The sequence below is a fragment of the Panthera uncia genome (assembly GCF_023721935.1).
Source record: "Panthera uncia isolate 11264 chromosome C1 unlocalized genomic scaffold, Puncia_PCG_1.0 HiC_scaffold_4, whole genome shotgun sequence".
Classification (NCBI taxonomy): domain Eukaryota; kingdom Metazoa; phylum Chordata; class Mammalia; order Carnivora; family Felidae; genus Panthera; species Panthera uncia.
The window spans coordinates 41868597-41891057 of record NW_026057585.1 but is presented as its reverse complement, the minus strand read 5'-3'; the positions used below and the strand labels follow the sequence as shown (position 1 = coordinate 41891057).

The 22461-nt window shown below is 40.2% G+C and overlaps 1 protein-coding gene and 1 pseudogene across 2 annotated transcripts in view; both read left to right on the top strand.

Annotated features, from left to right (window-relative positions):
- The window catches only part of ST6GALNAC3 (ST6 N-acetylgalactosaminide alpha-2,6-sialyltransferase 3), a 535521-nt gene that overhangs the window by 428813 nt on the left and 84247 nt on the right, over positions 1-22461 (top strand). The window lies entirely within an intron of this gene.
- Positions 13179-16751, top strand: LOC125912499 (small nuclear ribonucleoprotein G-like; annotated as a pseudogene).

Below are 22461 nucleotides of genomic sequence, written 5' to 3'. Positions count from 1 at the left end.
CTTCCTGCTGTGTTTTTGAATACTTCCTTCATATTTAATTGCTATAGACACTTTAGTTCCTAATTAAACTTTATTGTTTATGATGTTGCAGTCATTAATAGACATGATGGGGGGGCGGGGAAATGGCTAGTTCTAGTAAATTCTCTGGCTGCTAATTCTAGTCTGAACCTTAATACTTTCCAAAGCAACAATGAACTCACAGGGCTGAGAGGAGGATGGGTAGAAAGTGAGACACAAAGCAAGTACATAGTTCATGTTTTTGAGGATTTACTAGACATTCTGGAAGACAAGCTTGAATTGGACTTGAATTGAATTGGACTTCCTGATTTGTAGGGGAGATTAGCTTAGAAATAGCATCTCAAACACTTGAAAGACGAATATCCTCATTTTTTAAGGCTCCTTTCTCCAGCACATCCCTAGGTTTTGCACTGGTGACAGAGAGGAGCATATATTGCACACACAATGCTTGCCTCATCCTCAGAGCCTTAAATGACTTTTATTGTGAGAGAATGGAGACACTTGATGAATCTGATGGGTTTTGGTCATGGAAAGATTTGCTATGAACCATTGCACCAAGGTTGAAATGCCCAAGAGGCTGACAAGCTTATTGCCCATTTCGGAGATTAAATAGTTTTGGAAAAATTTTCTCCCCTGGCAGTTGTAATTGTGTCTGTGAAATAAGTGTTCATTCTGCTTGAGCACCATGGTTTAAATGCTTGCTTCTATATTTTCCCCCAGTGGATTGATTCTAAAAAGGTCTGTTCAGATTTCCCTGTACCAATGCAAATTAACCCATGAACTCGATAACACATCCTCCTAACCCCCCACATCCTTGCCATGTCCCATGCTAATGGGTAATCAGAGACACTGCCAAGTCCCTTTATCATGGATTATCTTTGAAGCTGTTCGAAGGCAGGGAAAGGGGCTGAAAAATCTTCCAGGTTAATGATGTGGTTATAGGAAGTGGACAAAGGGTGCTATCAGTAACCTTGGAAGTCTTCAGCTGCCAGAGGAGCACTCATGAGTAAATAAAGTGGTCTTTATTTACTGGGACTTCCAAAGCATGTGGGAGGCCCTCAATTTCCCCCAAATAAAATAAGGTGAGGGTAGCATCTCAAGAAGACGGAAGAGTGTACAAGCATAAAAAAAACACAGGTTCATCATAGACAAATCATCTAACTATTCCCTGACTTTGCCCGGGGTCAACATTGCATATTATTCTACTAACTGTTGGAAAGTATCTGACCTTTTGAGTGATTTGGAATGTTTCTGTTTCCAGCCTGGGTGGATAAAGATCATTCTGTTTTAACACAGACCACAACATATTCCTCTTCCACAGACAATCAACACCTAGAATTCTTAGGTGTACCATTTTAAAGAAGCCTCAAAATCATACCTCAAAATTGAGTGTGAGAATATCCAAGAAACCTGGAGGCGGTTAATAATATTTATTTCTGAGCATTCACTATATCCCTGGGACTGTGCTAAGTCTGTGAGTGATTATTGTATTTAATCCTATAACAATTCTGTAAAGTAGTTTCTAGTACTATCCTGTGGAAACTGATCCTCAGAGAGATTAAGCAACTTGTCTGAGGGCACAGAGTTAGTAATTAGTTCAAACAATTTGAACCCAGGTATTCCCGATCCGAGAATGTGAGCTCAGATTATAAACCTATTGTGCCTTCCCTTTAATCCTCAGTACCTTGAGAAAGGAGGATGAGCTGATGCCAGAAATAAGATGACTTTACTAATTAGAAATGTCTACTATATGAGGACCTGGATGGGGCGGGTCTGGTTTTTGTACCATTGTTTTCATCGAGATGGCTTCTCACTAACTTCGAAAGTATTTTTTGTGGTTCCAGAACATCCTAGGGTGGTGTTTTTACCCCTATTACCTTATTCAGGTACCTTTCTGTCTCTACTTTTATGAACTGTCAGTGCTGACCAGCATCCATGCCTGAGAGGAAGTGGGTGTAGTTCCAATATATGAGTGAAATGTTCAGATGACTGTTGGGATTAGCTCAGCATCACATCCAAACCTGGAACCAGTTGTTAACTGAGTGACAAAACAACATGAAAGAATCTATGCTGAGTATGGCCTGAGTCATACTAGATGTTGACATTAGGCGGATCCTTTTTTGAGAAAAGCAGAAATTAGAATGGACAACAGAACTTGGAATATAAGTATTAAAAGGTCATGAAAATTTACAGTTAAAGGCACATCTTATTCAAAGGAAATGAATAAGGTCAAATAAGGTCAAATAAGATAAGGTCAAATGATTGGTGTATAAGCATTTGAACTTGAAGAAGCAGGTTGATGGCTATTTTCTTAGATTTTAACGAACCAGAGGTGAGTAATTATTATATGGATTTTTGTATGTTGTAAGTTCATGTGTCAAGGGCAAACATCTACAAAATCAGAGGATGTTCCTTTTACTTTCACTGCCTACAAGTTTCTGTCATTCTTGGCTGCGTGTGTTTCCTTGCTTGGTTTATCCAATTCTTTTCCTCCTTCCCTAGTCCACCAAGTATTTAGATAGCAGAAGGTAGGGAGATCAGAGGCAGGTGCAGAAACCTTCCCTGTCTCACTTGGATTTTGTAGGGCTTAATGAACTAACATATTCTAAAGTGATTTTAAAAGGTGAAGTGCTATATAAGTGTCAAGCATGATTAAGTAGCAGCCAAGTTATTAGGCACCTGAATATTATGCATCTTTTCTGAATTTTAGAAAAATGGATGTGCATATGCATTTTCAAAGGCACTATTATTTAAATGATCTTCAGGCACTCAAATAAAAGTCTAGCCCAATTCTAATTATCTCTACTTTTCTCATACCAGTCATGTAGACCTTCAGAGTGGCATACTTACACAACTCTGAGTAAGACAGATACAATTACCAATCTTGTGGAGTTTTCAGTGCAGCAGAGGAAAAACACACAGGATAATGCAAAATGGTAGTTGCCTTTCAACCTACACCTCATACTTCTAGCACAGGAGTTATTGAGGCCTAGTGTTTGGGAGTGTGAACTCTGGCCCAGACTCCCTGGGTCCAAACCCTCACTCCACTGCTAGCTAACTGACTTTGGGAAGCTGCTTTACCTCTCTTTGCATTAGTTTATTTATGTAAAAACTGAAACAATAATAGTACCTATTTCATAGATATAAGGTGCTTGGAAAAGCAGTTCCAAACATGCAACAATTGCTTCTTCTTTTTTAATCTTTTTCGATGTTTATTTATTTTTGAGAGAGAGAGAGCAGAGCAGAGCATGAGACACAGAATCCGAAGCAGGCTCCAGGCTCTGAGCTGTCAGCACAGCGCCTGATGTGGGGCTTGAACTCACAAGCAGAGAGATCATGACCTGAGCCGAAGTCGGACCCTTAACCAACTGAGCCACCCAGATGCCCCAGCTGGGGCCCAACTTCTTAAATGTTGGCTATTATCATTTTAATTGTCATTAATATGACTCAAGCAGTTTCCACCCTTGGATAGAGAAATAATAAATAGAATTGGTGGTTATTTTCCCAGGACTCATATGACATTTGGCAGCTTACAAGGCCATTTACTTATAATATTAACCAATGGTTGTTCGGCAGTTGCTGTTTGCCTGGATCCTCACAACTTGGTGAGTTAGCTTAGCAGAGTGGTAGCTTTTATTTTTGCCTTATCTGTTCAGCGGGATTTGAAACCCCTTGTAATAATTCACTCTAGCCACTACCTTTTACCCCACGTACAAAATGGGGATGACCCCGTGCCTGGTCAGTCACAGACTTCTCATCCTGAGGGAAGCATTTGAACGAGCATGGCTGATCTGAGGCCTCCCTTGGAATACAGGAGACAGATTTGATTTGAACTTGAAGAAAAAAACAGCTTTGCTTCTGGGTTCATGATTCTAGAAGAATGTGAAATTAGGGTTACAAGTGGCCAAGTTCATTCAAGCGAAGAAGATATGGCTGCAATACGAGAGAATGAAGCCAAGCAGAGCAGGGCTGAGCTGTGAGATTGAGGAGGAAGGGAAGTTCCGGTGGCTCTGAGTCTCGATTGTAGCATTTGAGGCCCAGATCCCCATCCTTTGGTTTGGTCAGATAACCCAATATTCCTCTCAGCCATATAAGCTACAAAAAACTTGTTCTGTGTGTTCTCTTAAAATAATTTGAATTGGTTCGTCTTTTGTGACTTAAAGGATTCTCCTAAGACAAATACTATAATCCACCCATTTTATGGGTAAGGGAATTGAGGCTCAGAGAGGTTAGGTGTCTTGCTCATGAAAATCACAATACCAGTGGTTTTCAGAGCCAGAACTTCATGTCCTATTGAATGACCCCAAATGCTATATGCTGGTAAAGACAGCAAGGCCTCGCGAGGATCTTGGAGAGGAAGCTGGTTATTAATGAAAGGGGCAGAGAAATTTCAAGGCACCGTCCGATCATGGCTATCCACATAGGTAATTCATTCACTGGTTCATCAAACACTTGCTCAGTCACTAACAAACAACCTAAGACAAGCTGTCTAGATAGAGGACATGAGTGATCGCAGGTACCCCTGGCTCTCCTGGGTACCTGCCTGCTCTCAGCTACTGCTGGCCCGACAAGGGGTGAGAAGCCACAGAGCCAGCCTACCCGTGTTTTCCAAGTTGCTATTCCGGTGAATGTGATGTATGCGGTACATGTCCAACACTTGGGCCTCTCAGAAAATTGATTATGAATCTTGCCTCTTCCTTAAAAAGCAGGCTTTTTTTTATGTAGCAGGCTTTTATTAGCGTGTGTAAATACGGAATAACTTCTGAATGCAAATATGGATGACATTTTATTTTTCTGACATGTTTGGAAGCAGCCTGGGGCAGGGTGGCAGTGAATCAGTAAACCTCATGGGTACACTGCACTGGGAATTCATCAAATGTGCACACAACTAATGGGCTGATGCCATATGTTCCATAATAGCATGTTTGCTAACATGGGACTGGGCTGCCCGATTGTATGACAAAGCTGCCATGTCAGTTTCTTGATGTATAGAAACAGGCTCTGCTAGCCAGATGTAGAAATCTAGCAAGGTCATTTGAGGAGTAATTTCCATTTTGTGTGCTTCTTTTCCCCCTCATTGACTGTAAGAGAATGTGATGTGCCTCATTACAATGTGATTCCAGGTGCATAACACAATAATGACCTTTATGCCAAAGACTGAAGTTCATGTAATTGATAAGATAGACTCCCATTTGGTGATGTTGGAAACCATTAGCCAGAGGCAGAAACTGTGTTAACTTCTTGACATAGGAGGTCACAGGTCAAGGTCAAGACCCAGGCTGCAGCCGTTTCTGGACTCAGAAAAAAGAGGAGAGCAGTGCTGCCTGGCAGCCTCTGTGAGAGGTAGAGATGTCCCAGAGCCTGTGGAAAGTGAAGGGAAGACTTAGGGATCAAGATGGGAACTGAAGAAGGAGCAGCAGATCTCCATAGAGATGCGCCTGGGTGGTGGGCTTGCCCATGCGGGAGTGCTGTGATAGCCATCCCCTCCCTTTCTCCTTTCAGGTCCTTACTGATTTCCTCTGCTTTGCATCTGACCCAAAATTATAGTGTCTCTATAGAAGCATTGCTTCTTTTTCTCTCCTGAATCCAAGATTGGTGGTGCTCAAGTGGGAAATTAAACATTTGTTACGGAGTCTTTAGAATAACTTGGGAAAGTTAGGATTCCATTTTCCCTCACCCAGGGAACCGGTTTCCTGCCAAAGTCATGTGTGGCTTCTGCCCTTTATTGAAAATAGCCGAACAAATCAAGTCCTTCACTGGGTGATTCTGGCTATTGCATCAGCTGTCATTTTGTTAAACACACATTTACAAATACATTTGTTCTTTATTGTTTTTTGTAAGTTTATTTATTGAGAGAGAGAGAGGGAGAGAGAGAGAGCATAAGTCAGGGTGGGGCAGAGAGAGAGGGAGAGAGAGAGTACCCCAAGCGAGCTCATGACCTGAGCCAAAGTCAAGAGTTGGATGCTTAACTGACTGAGCCGCCCAGGCGCCCCTCCAAATGCATTTGAATACCCAAAGCTGCTCCGGACCTCAGGCCCCTTCCCAACTGTGTGCAGCTTTATCGGAGTCACTCATGGCCAGCTTCTGCTCTTGCTCTTTTTCCTGTTTCACTCTGAGGGAGGACACGATGTCTCATATCTTTACAAACTACAGGAGCCCAAACCTAATGTAAAAAACCAAGCAATGAAAAGGGAAAGTAAAAAGTCACATGTTATCTGAAATCTGGAGCTTAAAAAATAAAGAAGTAATAAAGAACCAGAATGAGAATGCATTCGGTCAGAGGGAAAGAGAGAGAAGTGGGAATTTGGGGGTGTTAAGCAAAGGAAACGAAACAGCTAAAATGATCAATAAAATGGCTTGTTTGTTCGTTTGTTTGTTTACATCTCTGGAGTTATAAGCATCTCAGCCTGACCATGAGTTAATAGTTTTTTAGGAGGGGCCTATCGTGTGTGTTTATTGATGTTTGATTTCCAGAGCTTCTAGCTCAATCGGGGACAAAGGCTCTATGTTATTCTAATGCTCATAGATGTATAATGCCTTTTTAAAATATTGCCAAGTCTGCTGTCATTTCAGGACCCCAGAGACTCTGCCTATTAGGATGGCAGGCGAGCGAAGAAATGAGTTGGGCAGAGAGGTGGCGGGGGTTAATTTCATATTTGTCATGAGATCTTGCATGATTTCCCTAAAAGATATTTAATTTCCACTGGGCATAATAACTTGCAGCTGCCGGAATATGCTGTATACTAGTGGTGAGTTCTTGTCTTTGGAGATTTATGCAAGTCGTTATTTAAAAATAGAGATCCGGGAGTTACAGCTGGCTAATTAATCTACCACTAAGGAAAGCTAAGCAAGTGACCCACTTAACTGTTTCCAGGAACCACGTCTTCGCTGAAGCGAACTTTCACAAATGTCTTAACACAGAGAACCAAACTGATACAACCTGTCACATTTTATGATCTTCTCACAGCATAGGCGTCTGTTGTTCGTCTCCCTTTCTTTCCCAGGGACACCACTCATCCGTACACAACTTGAATTCCCATATGCTTCACTGCCTGTGTCCTTTATCCCGAGGATGGACGCCAAGGCTCTCCTTCCTTAGTGTCTTCTTTCTCTGGATCAGTCACCTACTCAGGCAACACCCTCAGTGCCTGTCTCTTACCACAGCAGCTCCAGGCCTCTGCCTGACTTCAGAGGGTTCCCGTAAGAGACACAAGCCTGTGTTTGCTCATAGTTCCTCTACTTTCTCCACATGCATGTTCCTCTCCTGGCGTAATGGTCTCTTTCCTTTCATACTGTCCCTTTACCCAGGTCACCTTTCCATTCCTCTCTCAGCGTGAATATGGTCTGTACATCCTACAAAGCTGCACTCCATCTATCCCAGGCTATATTGAGTTTTCTCCTGAAACTTGACAACAGAGTTGATATAATTAGGCCATGACACATTTTTATCCTTTGGTCTGTGAGTGCCCTGATCTTATTTTTAAATCGATCAATTAATTACTATATTATGTTTATTCCTCTTCCCCTCCTCTACATAGACAGGCATTCTGTTGTATTTTATGTGCATTTTTGATTGCATACATGTTTGCCAAATAATTATTATTGTTTGTATTTTGATTTACACAAATGGTATATATTACATTTTATCCATTTCTTACTTTATGCACTATCTTTTAAAGTCTGTGTGTGTCTCTAACTCTGGGCTGTTTCATACTCCATGGTAGGCAACCTCTCCACTTTCTCCATGGTATACACACACAGGTCGCCCACTCTCTGGATCTCCCTTCTCTGAAATCCCTTGGTATTCATTTACCTTACAGCTTAACTATATGCTGTTGTTTTTTTTTAATTTTCCTATGAGTGTTTCTTGCTTTCTTGTTGTCTTTTGTGTAACTCCTTAAAGATCAGGGACCACCTCTTGTACTCTTCCTTTCCCCACTACACCCATCCCTACCTCTGTAGATCTTCTTTGGAACTGGGTGCATAAATGGTGCTCAATAAATCCTTGTTTATTTAGTGAATTGAATAGTGTGACTCCATAAGGATAAGTTATTGTCTCTTCCTATTCATATCTCCAGTGTCTAAACTAGTGCCTGACACGTTGCAGGTGATCAAGAGATTTGTTTGAAGCAAATGGGTATCTTGTCTTTCACATGAAACAAAGGAATATGGAATCATGGGGTACACAGAGGTCAAGATAGTACACTCTAGTTTCTAATCTGCCACCAACTAAGTATACAACACCTGGCATGTCAGAGAACTTCTCTAGGTCCTGGTTAAACTGAATGATTTCACGGATCCTTGTTCGCTCTAACTTGCTAAGCTTCTGTGACTTCACTAACAATTTTTCAAGTAAGAGAGTCTTCAGTATGAAATCACCTGCAAGGAATACAGAATAGACATACTCAAGACAATAGAGCATGGAAGGGGTAGAGGTGAGAGAGCAATCTTATGAGTTCTGATCTTAGGCTCACAGAATGATTGGGAGGACAAAATTCTTGCCACCTGTAAAGTGATTAGAAAAGTATCTAACACATGGTGTGCCTATGTGGCTCAGTCGGTTAAGCGTCCAACTTCAGCTCAGGTATGATCTCACTGTTCTTGGGTTTGAGCCTTGCATTGGGCTCTGTGCTGACAGCTCAGAGCCTGGAGCCTGCTTTGGATTCTGTGTCTCCCTCCCTCTCTGCCCCTGCCTCTTCTCTCTCTCTCTCTCTCTCTCTCTCAAAAATAAATAAACATTAAAAAAAGAAAAGTAACACAAAATAAGTGCTCTATAAATCTTTACTATTATTTTTATAAACTTAGGAAAATCTACTAGCCTTTGTTACAATCTTATGTCTGGCATTTGCAAATCTGGACTTCATGCTTATGTGCAAACAAAGCCCCAGAAATTCTAGTGTCATTGCTGAAATTAATAGTTTTCTTTTATAGGACAGTAATCACCAGACAACAATCTGATTTCTTTTAGGCCCAAACTGTTGTCTTTTTGGTAATGGCCAAGTTCTAATTTTCATGGCTTTTGTAAAATGAAGCAAAGGAGTATTATCCTTCAAGATCATGTAGCAGCCAATAAAGATGTTAGGACAAGAATTCTGAGTTTTGTGTTTGCTGTCTATCAAAAAAATAACTGTTTTTCTGTAGAGCAATCACTTGGAAATGGAAACAGAATATGAATGTGTTAATATCTTATGCAGATGTTATTTTTCCCCTTAGTAGGGAAGCAGTAACTAAATAATCTAATTTGCTTTCTCTTATCTTTAGGGAAGTGAATTCAAATATTGGACAAACCATTATTAAAATTCTGAGCAGCTTTTAATGCATGAGCTTGTTTTTTGCTATAAGGCTCCTTTTTCTCTAGGTCAAGAGGTAAAGCTATTTGTCTAAAAAAAAAAAATTAAATAGTATTGGTGATGGGCTACAGGTTTTATAACTTAACTATATTTGCTTCATGAGCAAAAATAGCATTTAATAACTATTTTATTCTACTGTTACTGGACAATAGAAGCCTTAAACAGCATTTCAGTTTGATGCTTTTACATAAAAATCCAATATGTGAATTTGTCTGTCATCTAAAGGTTAAAAAAAAATCAGGTAAAAATACAAAATGGAAACTGGGAACTGCAAATGAACTGGAAATCTTTAACCAAGGAAAGATTAAAATTTCTACTCAAAAAGTTGGAGAAACAGGTAAAATGACCCATTACAAACAACATAGGAAATAACTATGAATCATTGGTTTGAGAACTCAGAAACACTGGAATAAACTACGACTTACACAGTGAATGGGGAATTTCAAAAAACACTTTGTCTTTTTGGTTTTGTTTATTTTTGTTGTTGTTGGTGTTGGTGGTGATGGTTTTGGGTATTTCTGGATGCATAAACTTAACTTAGGAGGGTACCAAAAATTTGTATTACAGTAAAGATGAGCTGTGTTCTAATAATGTCTTTCTGTTTTCTCAGGTAGTTCTCAGCTAAAGCTGCCATTTATTTCCATATGCTGTAAAGTGAAATAAAATATACGTCTTGGGGGTGCCTGGGTGGTTCAGTTGGTTAAGCGTCTGACTTCAGCTCAGGTCATGATCTTATGGTTCGTGGGCTCAAGCCCCACATCCAACTCTGTGCTGACAGCTCAGAGCCTGCTTTATATCCTCTGTCTACCTCTCTATGTGCCCCTCCCCAGCTTTCTCTCTCTCTCTCTCTCTCTCTCTCTCTCTCAAAAATAAATAAACATTAAAAAAAACTTTTTTTTAAGATATAGATTTTGAATAGCCAGGATGGATTGCCATGAAAATTAAAGGAGATGTGTGGAAGGCAATCTGAAAAATCTAAAGTTCTATACACATATTTGTTTCTGCTGTTATCGTATTCAATAAAAATCAGAACAATGCCTATGATGTATCAGGAGCTACTTTAGGCACTGATGATTCAGAGAAATGATAATACTGATCTTTACTTTCAAGGATTTATGATTATATTGGGGAAATAGAGAATGTCAAATGTATTGTAAGTGCAATAAAAGAGACAAGCCAGGTGCTTAGGAACATAGAATGAGATCCCTGACTAAGTTTTTAGAGTTAGGGATGTCAGAGAAAGTTAAGGAGAGGAGAAGAAGGGAGTCCCAGGTGAAGATGGCATGACTGTAGCCTTGAGTTGAAAAATAGCACAGTATATTCCCAGTCAGTAAAAGGATCAGTATGACTAGAGCTTAAAATATCAAGCAGAAAATAGCAAAAGGTGAGTCTCAAGAGACCAGATCATAGAAGGCCTGTATATTCGGTTAAAGGTTCAGGTTTTACCCTGTTGGTGATGGAAACCCGGTGAGGCCAAGGCATAACGTAGGCACTCAGGGGGAGTACAGGAGGTTCATTCGAGGGTCAGGGAGAGCATGAGGAGGATATTGCTGTAGTCCGGGTGAAAGTCTGTGAGAGCAGGAACCTAGGCAGGGAGAATTGGATACAACAGAGAAGGCAAATCTGAAAGAGTAAAGAATGGCAATGTGTGGTGATTAATTTTATGAGCACTGGTGAGGATGACCCTCAAGTTTATAATTTGACTGATTCGATGATTTGCAGTACAATTTATACACAGAATACTGAAGGAGAATCAGGTAGAGGGGATAAGATATATGTCCATTTTTTGGCCATGTTTATCTCAACATTTCTATAAGACATTTGATTGAAGGTGTCCAAGAACCAATTGGATATATGGCCCTGACTTGTGAGCAACAGATCTGGGTAGGAAATTCAGATTTGTAAGTCATAAGCATAAAAGTAGTAGTTAAAACCCTCAGAAAAAAGGTAAAGACAGAAGCCTAAGAATGCCAGCATTGAAAAGTTGGGCCAATGAGAAAGCCAAGAAAGATACCAGGAGACAGTGAAATGGGGTCTGAGGTGACCCAGGGCAGTGTCATATCACAGAGGCCAGAAGAGTAGAGGTTCAGGAAAGTGGTAAGATCCAAAGTGAAACCAAAGCAATGAAATCCAGTATAGGGACTTAAAACAAATCCTGTAAATTTAGAAAGCCATGACTTTAGGGGACCTTATTGGAGCAGTTTCACTACAAGGTGGCAGGAGAAACCTAATTGCAGTCAGTTGAGGAGTGAATCTGGGGCGAGTGAGCACAGTCTTTCTTTGCAGAGAATTTTGGATGGGAGGAAGTAGAGGGATAGGATGGCACCTGGAGGAAATTCTGAATCAGGACCAGGTTATTTTAAGAGCAGAGTCGTTGAAGGAAGGGTGGAGGTTGAAGAGAATGAACCAATAGTGGGAAAAGGGAAGCCTACATGGTAAAAGAGAAAAAAAAAAAATGATGTAGTGTGTTCCCAAGGAAAGTGAGAGAGGTGGCCCAGGCAGGGTGGGGTATCCATAGGAAAGGTTAGTCTTAAGCAGGAAGGACTTAAACTCTTAAGCCTCTGAGACTGGAAGGACAACTAGAAGGAAGAGAGAAGATGTGGGGGAGAAGGAGAGGCAGGTCATGCTTCAAGGATTTAGGACAGAGTTCATAGCATTTAGTTACTCATTCCCCTGAGGACCCATACAATGCCTTAGCAGATAAAATACCCTTCAGAAGTCCCTCATAATCCTTTCAGGGTTGCTGTCTCACCAGCCATTGAAACATTCCCTCTGTACCCTTGGTTCTCATGCTGCTCCTCTCCCATCTCCATGCATGGGCTTTTCTCCAGCGGTGCTGGATACCCCCAACACACAGTGTTCCCCTTGGAATACCCATTGATTGTCCTCATTCAAATAAATTATAAACTATTTCATTCCAAGATATAAATATCTGACACCCAACTAGCTGGGCCAACCTTCCCAGGAGCATTTGCCCTTTAGATGGATATTCTGGCTGTCAGGGGCCTTGCCTTATTAGACCTCACCCCTCCATTCAACCTTTCTTCCCACACTTCATCAATATGCATACTCTGCTCTCGTCGCACTTGTCTTCACTTTTTCAAAAAGTGAAGCACGTGGTATGGAAATCATATAGTTGGAATAACAGTTAGGACAGTGAAGATTTTCTGAGTCATCCCCATTGTCCTACCTGGCAGGGGAACACCTGTCACTCTGTACAGGCAGCTCTGTACAAAAGGGTGCTGCAGCTTCTGATACAGCATAATCCAATATACATTACCTCCATTCATTAGAAGATTTAACCTACAGATTAGGAGTACTCTTTACCCCTTAGTAGGGGTACTTCCCCTACTACTTAGCAGTAGTACTTCCTTAGTAGGAAGTTAGGAAAATTTGAATCAGCACTGCTTTTTAAAAATCAAGCTTACTGCTGTTTGCTGGTTAGTGTTACAATCACAGAAGCAAAGACTAAGCCATTTTCTCCTTAAAAAAAATAGTGTTTTTCATTATGCCCAAACAATCTCCAAATGAATAGAAGAAAAAAATGCCCACAGGCGCTCTTGGGCTCAGCATCATACCCAGATGCCTTAACCCCAGATCTACTAGCTATGCACTGGTAATAAAATATCCCAGCGGCTCTGGTCTCTACTGAGTCTGGATCTAGAATGTACAACTTTATGATGAGGGGTACTGGTTTTAGAGTCAAACTGACTTGCTTCCTGACTTCACAACTCTGGGACATATCTCAGAGGGCTGTTGCGAGGATTGAGTGTGATCATGAATTTAAAGGGCTTAGCGTTCTTGCTAAGTACATAGTAAGTTCTCAATAAATGGAGGCTGCTGTTGAATTATTACTATTAACAATTCATGCTCTGATTTAAGAAACTGCCTGGCTTAACTGGCCTCAGGCAGAGGCTGGAACTGCTTTCTCACCCAGCTTCAGCTGTACGGCTGTAAAATGATGGGTTTCCTTTTTGGATATACCCACATGCTTACTTCTCTCTCATCACTGATGCCTACTGTCTGGAGTCATTAATGATTGGCCACTTAGGGTAATCGTTTCCCTGAGAACCAAATGTGCTTACATTCAGTGGCACCCACTGTAATGCAGTTACTTTTTTCCAATAATATTCATCTAGTAGATAGGCCCAGGATAAGTGAGGTCCATAATGATAAGCTACCTCCTCTTTGTTCATTTTGAAGAGACTCATTAGGGACAGTGGTCCTCAGCGTTAATGAAATGATAGCATCTAATTATAGAATTACAGTTATACACACAAGTGCCAGAATTAGGGCACTTGCCACCTAACAGGTAATGTCACTGCCTGCACCTTGCTCTTGTTCTTTAGGATGCCTCCACCTTGGTCCAGATCTCATCCTTTCCTTGGGCCTGTTTTGGGATTCAGCCATCTGCTGAATGCTGGTAAAAGCCTAAGCTATAAACAGCTTGCTTTTTGGTAGAACAACTCATGCCTGAGAAAGTTGATAATGATTTCAGAATTTCTTTTAATTGAGTTTTTAATTACAACACAGCAAATATCCCATTCATATGTAATTTTGACAAAGATGACAAGCAATTTCATATTCTTTGGAGATCATTTGACGAGTGTGGGAGCCTATATTAAATACCAACTGCCTTGTTTTTTGGACAGGAGTACCTGACAACCACTTATTCAGGGAAGATCGGGAACTGGAGCATCTGGGTCTCAATAAATTATTTGACAGAACAATCCAAGTGCTATAACACAAGCTGCTACTGGGAATGTAAATCTGATTGGCTGGCTTAGAATCTCGTTTTTCTGATTTATAGCCCACATATTATGAATTGGGATACTGTACAGCCAATGGGTGTTTGGACAGGTTTTACCATAAACAATTTTTTCTTTCTTTAGACTATCAGCACAACAGATAAAATATGCAAATAAGTTCTTCTGAAACACAAAGCTTAAACTTGAGATGGGTACCATGATTCTCTATGTTTTTCTCCTTTGGCATTCATTTAAGAGTTCCAGAGCTCCAGAACTACAATTAGACCAAAGAAACTGCTGCAGACCAAAGAAACTCTGCCAAAGAGCAGAGAACCAGTCTAACAATGGCTGGTCCCTACCTACTAGCATCTCCCATAAGTTTTCAAAGGTCATTTGTATGGCCATTACAATATCCAGAGGTCCAGATGAGGGATCTTTTTCAACCACAGAGCAGTAGTCCTCAAACTTTGAATTTTGGAGACCAGGAAAGAAATTCTTAATTGGAGCCCTACTAAGGTCACCTTTTTAGTTTACCAATTAAAGATGTGTAAATTGTTTTCCCTTTTCACTCATTTGTTAATTTGTGACTATCTATTGAGCACATACTATCTGCTGCTACTGTAAAAGTATGCCCTGGGAATGCAATGAAAAACAAAGCTAGTTGTAATCTATACCCTCAAATACTTTATGGGCTTGGTGGGGGAGACAGTTATTGATAAATTATACTAATAGTTGTAAAATTCACATTGAGATAGGGACTGTGAAGGAAATAAATAAAATGGTTCTCTTAGAGCACGTAACACATTAACTTTATATAGACAGAAAAGGTCAGGAAACCCTTCTTTAAAACGTGCTGGGAGAGGGTTGCCTGGGTGGGTCAGTCAGTTGAGCATCTGACTCTTGATTTCAGCTCAGGTCATGAGCTCATGTTTTTTTGAGTTTGAGCCCCCCCCCCCCCCCCATGTGGGGCTCTGCACTGGCAGCATGGAGCCTGCTTGGAATTTTCTCTTTTTCCCTTTCTCTCTGCCCTCCCCCCATTCATGCTGTCTCGGTCTCTCACAAAACAAATAAATAAACTTTAAAATTGTACTGGGAGGTTTGGAGGCATCTTTGAGCTTGCTAAGTAGACACCATGAGCAAAGCCTACCCTGTTGAGTTAAAAACATTTATGGACAAGAAATTATCATTGAAATTGAATTGTGGCAGACATTTCCAAGGAATATTGCAGGGGTTCAGTCCTTTTTTGAATCTTGTGATAGATGAATGTGTGCAGATGGCAACTGTGGGCAACAGCACAATATGAGAATGGTGGTAATATGAGGGAATAGTGTCATCATGTTAGAAGCCTTGCAATGAGCGTAAACAATGAGTGTGTTCACCAGAAGAAATCAGCTGCTTCTGAATATCCCTTCTTCATAGCACCTGTTTTACTACAATATAAAAATCAGGCCATGTGCATTTTCATATTGAACTTTTTTGTTAAATAAACTTTTGTAAGAGTAAAAAAAATAAAATAAAATAAACTTGTGCTTGGCTTCAGCAGGTCTCAGACTATACAGAGCCTTGTAGCCCATGATGAGGATTTTTAATTTTATGCCAAGAGTGATGGAAAGTAATTATTAAAGAATTTTAAGAGAGTCCTCTGAATGCCACTGGACAATGGATTGGAGGGCAGGAAGAGTGGAAGGAGTGAGATCAGGTGGAACAGAATGTTGGTGCTATAGATATGATTAGTGTGACAGCCATGTGATGGTGAGTCGTTGGATTTGAGGGATATTTTGGAACTGGAACTGCTAAAACTCATTGATAGATGAGGGATGAGGGAAGGAAGAGAGAGGTATTGAGGATGACTGAATATTCCTGGCTTGAGCAACTTGCCATTTCCTATACCATTTACGGAGATAGAAGGACCAAAAGAGGAACACATAGAAGCAGAAAGGATCCCTTTTTGGGCTTGTTAAGTTTAAGGTGCCTATGAGATATCCCAAGCAGGCAGATATATGAATCAGAAGTTTGGAGACATATTTTGCTGCTAGATACATATTTAGAAGTTGTCAGCATATCGATGGTATTAAAGTCATGGGAGTAGATAAGATTTCAGAGAAATGAACATTATGGAACTTAGAACATTCTGAGACTTGATACAGAAGGGAGAATCTTCAAAGTATCTTTCTATGAAAAGGACGGCATTTTAACACCCACAAAATAGGAAGAACATAATATCTGTTCTTTAAATTAAGGACATTTCATTGCATGAAATCCTCCCTCCATTGTCCTTACCATTCCTATTTTGCTTCAGATCAGTCAGAAGTTCGTCATGGAGCAGTCGTTGCAAACCACTGCCTTAGAGTTTCTGCGACTGCCTTGGGTGGGAAGGACCTCATTTTGGTAGAACTTCTTATCTCCACTCCCAGTTTCACTTGACCTCTTAGACTCTTCAGGCTTAAAAACACTTCTGGGGTTCGCATGCCTGCATGGCTCAGTCGGTTAAGCATCCCAGTTTGGCTCAGGTGATGATCTCACCACGTGTGAGTTCAAGCCCCACATTGGGCCCTATACTGACAGCTCAGAGCCTGGAGCCTGCTTCGGATTCTGTGTCTCCCTCTCTCTTGGCCCCTCCCCTGTTTGCAGTCTGTCTCTCTCTCTCAAAAATAAATAAACATTAAAAAAATTTTAATAAATAAATAAACACTTCTGGGGTTTCTAAACCAAAGTCGTCCACAGAGTGACTTAAGATCCTACCATATGACATCAGTTCCCTCCTATCCTGAAATGTAAAGTCAGTTACCTCCTACACACTTTGTGGCATTCCTAAGTCAGAGGGCTACACTGTCAATTGTAGTGTAGTTAGATGTGTGCATCAGGGTGAATTAACACTTACATAGCCATCTCTTCCTCCTGTCCATCATAGTATGCCACCCATCCCGGTGTTCTTTGCTAGTGGACCTAGTAAGCGTTTCTGAATTGTCTCATCACAATGTTCCAGACAGCCATGATCAATCAGATTGAATGTGGAAATTATTGTAATGATACTACTAGCAATAATAACCATGTATTATCATACTTGTAACTATTATTACTAGTAATATTCTTAACACTTTGTGTCATGCTCTGCACTAAGGGTTGTCCATTCCTCAACTTATGTAAGCCTTCACCACAACTTAGAAGGTTGGTTCCATTTTACAGATGAAGAGGCAGAGGCTGAAAGATGGACTTCCCAGGTGTACATCCCATTATTGTTTTTACATTGTATTATAATAACATGCCATTATCTGCAATGGTGGAAACTCGCTGGGACTCCATACTTTTCCTCTTCAAACCCTCAGCACCTAATAGTGCTTGGCACATTTAAGGTGTTTGATAAATACTGAAGATGGTATATACTCTATAGTGACAGAACCCTTTTGAAGGGTGGTGGTTGTGTCTTTGATGATTTAGAATCTCTTGCAGCTTCTAGCATAATTCTCAATAAATATTTGGAAGGTTGAATATGTGGGTTTAAAATGGGCCGAAAAACTCCTGGAAACTAAGAAGGTTCTGACGGCGCTGCTGGTGGAGGGATTACCACCGAAGGAGGATTAAGAAGATGCATCACCTAATATGCTGTGGCGGCAACTGTGGGTCTGATTCTTACTGAAGCATTCTTATTCATGACCTGGGTGGAGAAAAGGAAGAAGCTGCTCATTTTTGGAATTCACTAATAATTTCAATTTGGAAAGTATCGTGAGCAGCTCAGGCAACAGAAATAAAAGGCAAACAACCTGGGAGACTTGAGGTATGTCGGCTGGGAATAGTAACTTTGTGAGCATTTGAAAAAGGCAAGGCAGTGCGTTCACCTGGGGGAAGGGAATCCAAACACAGAGCTTTTCTCAGGGAAGCAGACGCCAGAGCACAGCGATGCCAAAGTAGGCCCAGGGGGCATAGTGGTCTGCAAATTAAATTCAGGCCAGCCAGGCAGTCTGGCAGAATGAAAGGGAAGGGCAGGTTGAGGCTGCCTGTGCAGAAGGGCACGGAGTAACAGTTCCTCTGTGGACACTTGGAGCTGGGCAGCACCTGGCACCACACGCTCTCTTCCCACCACCTCATTACTGGGGAAGCTCAGGCAATTTGGAAGAAGAGCAGAGAATAGCAAAAAGAGTGAATAAATTCAGGAAAGGACGTGGATGAAAGATCAAAAGAATTAGATAGCTGTAGTTTAGTTGCGGAAAGCTAAAGGGAGGAGGAGGGAAAGGCCCGGAAACTCAAATATCCAAGTCTATTCTGAAATAACCAACTGGAAACTTGCAGAATACCCATCAAATTGAGACCTTTCAGATGAAAATGGACATTTTCCTCCAAGCCATGGGCTTCTTGCCTGAACTGGCAATCTGCCTACCCAGGTGCTCAGTAAATACTGTCTTGTAAAATAACCTTCCTTTGCCAGAAGAGTATAAGATCCGGGAAATAGACCAATAGGAAGCACATTAGAAAATCAGCCAACCCTTTCCACCCTTTCCTTAGTGCCCAGTGAGGACAGGATTAAAGGAACTAGATTTCTGTTGTGTTTTTCAAGTCAGACTCTTTTCAACAATGAAGTTGCCTCTTCCCATTCAGATAAATACAGAGCAAAATAGAAACTTCTGGAGCACAGGGAATGCCTAAGACACGGTTGGCTAGCCTTTGGTTAAATCCTATCATTGCAATTTCCTTTATGTCAAGGGGACTGGGGGGATGCTAATTTTTTCCCCTCCCAGGCGGTGGAGGAGGTGGGTAGTGAAAGTTGTACCTCTGAACTAAAGGTGGACTTGGTGGAGTTCAGTTTTAAAAATCCAAGTAGATGGATTAGGGGTTCTTTGTTTTATAGAAAGAAGTCTCTGAAAACAGCAACTACCTGGCTGCTATTGAGGCTTTGTTTTCAGACCAACTCCACTGTTCTTAACCTGGAGCCCAAGATAGTCAAGTATTCAGATTCCCAGCCAGTTGCAAAGCAATCACACACCTGTTATTAAGCTCCAGCATCAGTGGGCTTCTTGTGTTCCTCAAACATGCCAACCCTCTGAAACCTACTGTTTCCCTCTCTGCTGGGCTTGCTTACCTACCCACTTCCTTGTCCCGTTCCTGCTTTCTGCAGGGCTGGCTCCCTCTCATTCCTCTCTTCTCAACTTAAATATCGCCTCTTTTAGAAGGTATCTTTTTGGAGTGATTTTGCCTCCAAATAAGAGGAAATCTTGTTAATAGAGGCTCCAGCCAGTAGGAGCTAAAAAGAAGTTCAGAGTAAACAGTCCGTCCAAACCATGGCTCAGCTCTGACTTCAGGGACCCAGGAGCCCATTACTGTGCTCCACCCCTCACCGCATATGGCTTCCATCTGCATCATATCAAGATGTCTAGTCCATCCCCAGCATCACATCCATGCTGCAGACAGAATAATATACTAGGAGTAAAGGAGGGTGAAAGGCTTTTTTTCTAGTGATGCTCTTTTTGTGCAGAAAGGGCCACTGGCTTCAGAGACCCCTATGTCTAATTAGTTAGAACTGTGCCACGTGCAAAAGAGTCTGGGAAATCAATATTAGCTTCCCAACCTCTGTAGTAGAACAAGGCCAGGAAGAAGGGGGCACGTGGATAACTTTCAGGTAGCCAAACTTCAGTGACTGCCATGGTATTTGCCCTGGCCCTGCTTGGTTATTCTGTCTCATAATTCCCTGCTTCTCTTCATGGCATTTCTCATAGTTTGTAGATGTACATTTGTAATCCCACTGGAATGTGATACATATCCTTTCTATGCCTGGCTGTTTTACCATTCTATCACCAGAATCTAGCTTTGTGCCTGACAAATGGAAGGCACTTAATATATAAATACCGCTTAATTCAGAGGCTAGTTGGCTGCTAGAAGAAAAGAGAAGCTACCTCTGAAATCATCATGTAATCACAACCTCCCAGGAAACTAGGATTCTGGCTGTCAACATTTGATTTTCACACAGATCCTTTTTTATTTATTAAAAAAATATTTCAAATATAAGGAGATATGTATATGTGAAAGAAAATAATGAACATTCAAATACCTGCCACCAGCTCTATCAAATTCACAGATTTTGCCACAGGCCTTTGAGGTCTGTTAATATTGTTGTTGAATTTAAAAACAAAACACCACAGATGCAGTTGAAGTCCCTGTGTCTCTTTCCTGTTTCTCTGCTCCTGCTTCTGCTCCTGCCTTTCTCTGCCTGGAGGCAACCACTGCCCTGAATTTGGGTTTACCAGTCTAGTATGTGTTTTTATATTACAACTGTCTATATACATCCTTAAGCAATATAAAACTATAGCATGTTATTTTGTGTGTTCTTAAGCTGTCTATAAATACTATATTTTGTTCAAACACTATTCACGTTATATAAGTCTAAAGTATTATTGTCCAACCTTTTTAATCTACCTTGTTATTGATGTTTAACCATATTTTTGCACATAGCTATGCAGTGTCACAGTGTGAATATACCACAATTCAGTTACCCATTTTTCTCTCCATAAACGTTCGGATTTATCATTTAAAGTCTTTTCGTATTACAAATAATGATACTTACCATTAACATTCTTCAACATGTTTCCTTGTCATATGTGTGAGGATTTCTTAGTGTAAAGTGTATACCTAGAAGTAAAATTACAACATAAAGGAAGTATATGTCTTCACTTTTCTTTGATTTTGCAAGAGTGTACTACAAAACGTTGTGCCAATTGATATCCTCACAAGTAGTGGATGAGAGAAACTGTTTCTGTACTCAACACTTGATATCAGACTCTGATTTTTGTCAATCTATTGATATAAAGTGATATCACATTTCACAGAGATCAACACATGTGTTAAATTTATTCTTAATTATATTTTAGTTATTGTTGTGAATGAGGTACTTTTTATATTATTATTCTTGAATGACCTGTTACTGCTCTGTAAAAATCCTGCCATTGTTTTTATGTTGATCCAGTATTTAGCCACCTTGCTGAACACGTAGTAAATTCTAACAGTGTGTAGATTCTCATCGATTATTTATGTAAACAAACTGACCATTTATACAGAAATACAGCGTTGTTTCTATCTTTCTAATATGTACCTCGTTTTATTTTTCTTGTCTTATTGTGTTGACTGAGACTTTCTAACAGCATTAGAATAGTGACAGCAAGCATCCTTGTCTTATTCTAACTCTAATGGTGACATTAAGTTTCATTGTTAAGCTTGATCCTTGCTATAGATTTTTGATAAATAATAATTATCAAGTTTAGAAAGTTCCCTTTTACTTTAATTTCCTAACAGTTTAAACATAAGTAAATGTTAAATTTCATTAAATATTTTTTGACATCTGTTGAGTTCACCATGGATTGTTTATTCTTTAATTTGTTGATTACTAATATTGTATAATGCATTAATAGATTTTCTAATGTTGAAACATCTTTTCATTCCTAAGATAATGTACATTGGTTATCAAGGGTGTTTCAAAGAAACACCTAGGTCTTTTCCTAAAGGACAAGAAACCTTAACGTTTTTGAGCAATTATTATTTTGATTTGACTTCATGTAAGTTTCTCTTTAGATCTGTGTGTGTTTGGCACATCATTTCTTTATTTCTTTCATTTTTTGGATTTTCTATATTTTAAAAAATGGAACATGTGAAAGTTGTATAATAGTAACAAAATATATGCACAGGGAGGGAGGAGGAAGATGGAAGTGTTAGCTCTGCTTATTTTGGACCATGAAATGAAGGGGAAGAACTTCTGATCAGCAGAATTTCTAGGGTAACTTGATTGAGTGCCATAATTAGTTTATTTCCTGAGTAGGTGAATCATGCTGGCCATTTGTCTAGAAACCTGGTGACACTTGTATCTAGTCATTTAAGAAAGAAATCCGTAATTGCCCCAGGTAGCTGGGAATTGCTTGTGAAGTAGAAAGGCTTGTCTTCCTAAAAGCTATCCTGGGTAGCACTGAGGTAGCTGGTGATGGAGAATGCATCTGCTCTTATTCTTTTAGAGCCACTTTTGGTTTTTGTCTGTTTTTATTCATCTTTGGTAATCACATCAGTTTTGAAACTTACATACATGTAAAACCTTTTGTCGTTCTAATACTCAGCAAAGGAACTATGCTCTGTTCAATGATTAGCGCTTCCATATTTTAAAAATTATTTCAATATAGTTGCTCTTGGTGGTAAAACTGCCAGGTCATTGTAGAAATAAGGTTTTGATGGCTGTTGAACAGTCCTGTTTCTGAATATCTGTTCTAATTGTATGCACATATTCATACAATTACTGTATTACCAAAAGAACTGTATACAAATAGTAGCAATAATGTGATGTCCCGGTCTGTTGGCTTTAAAAAAGATTTCAGAAA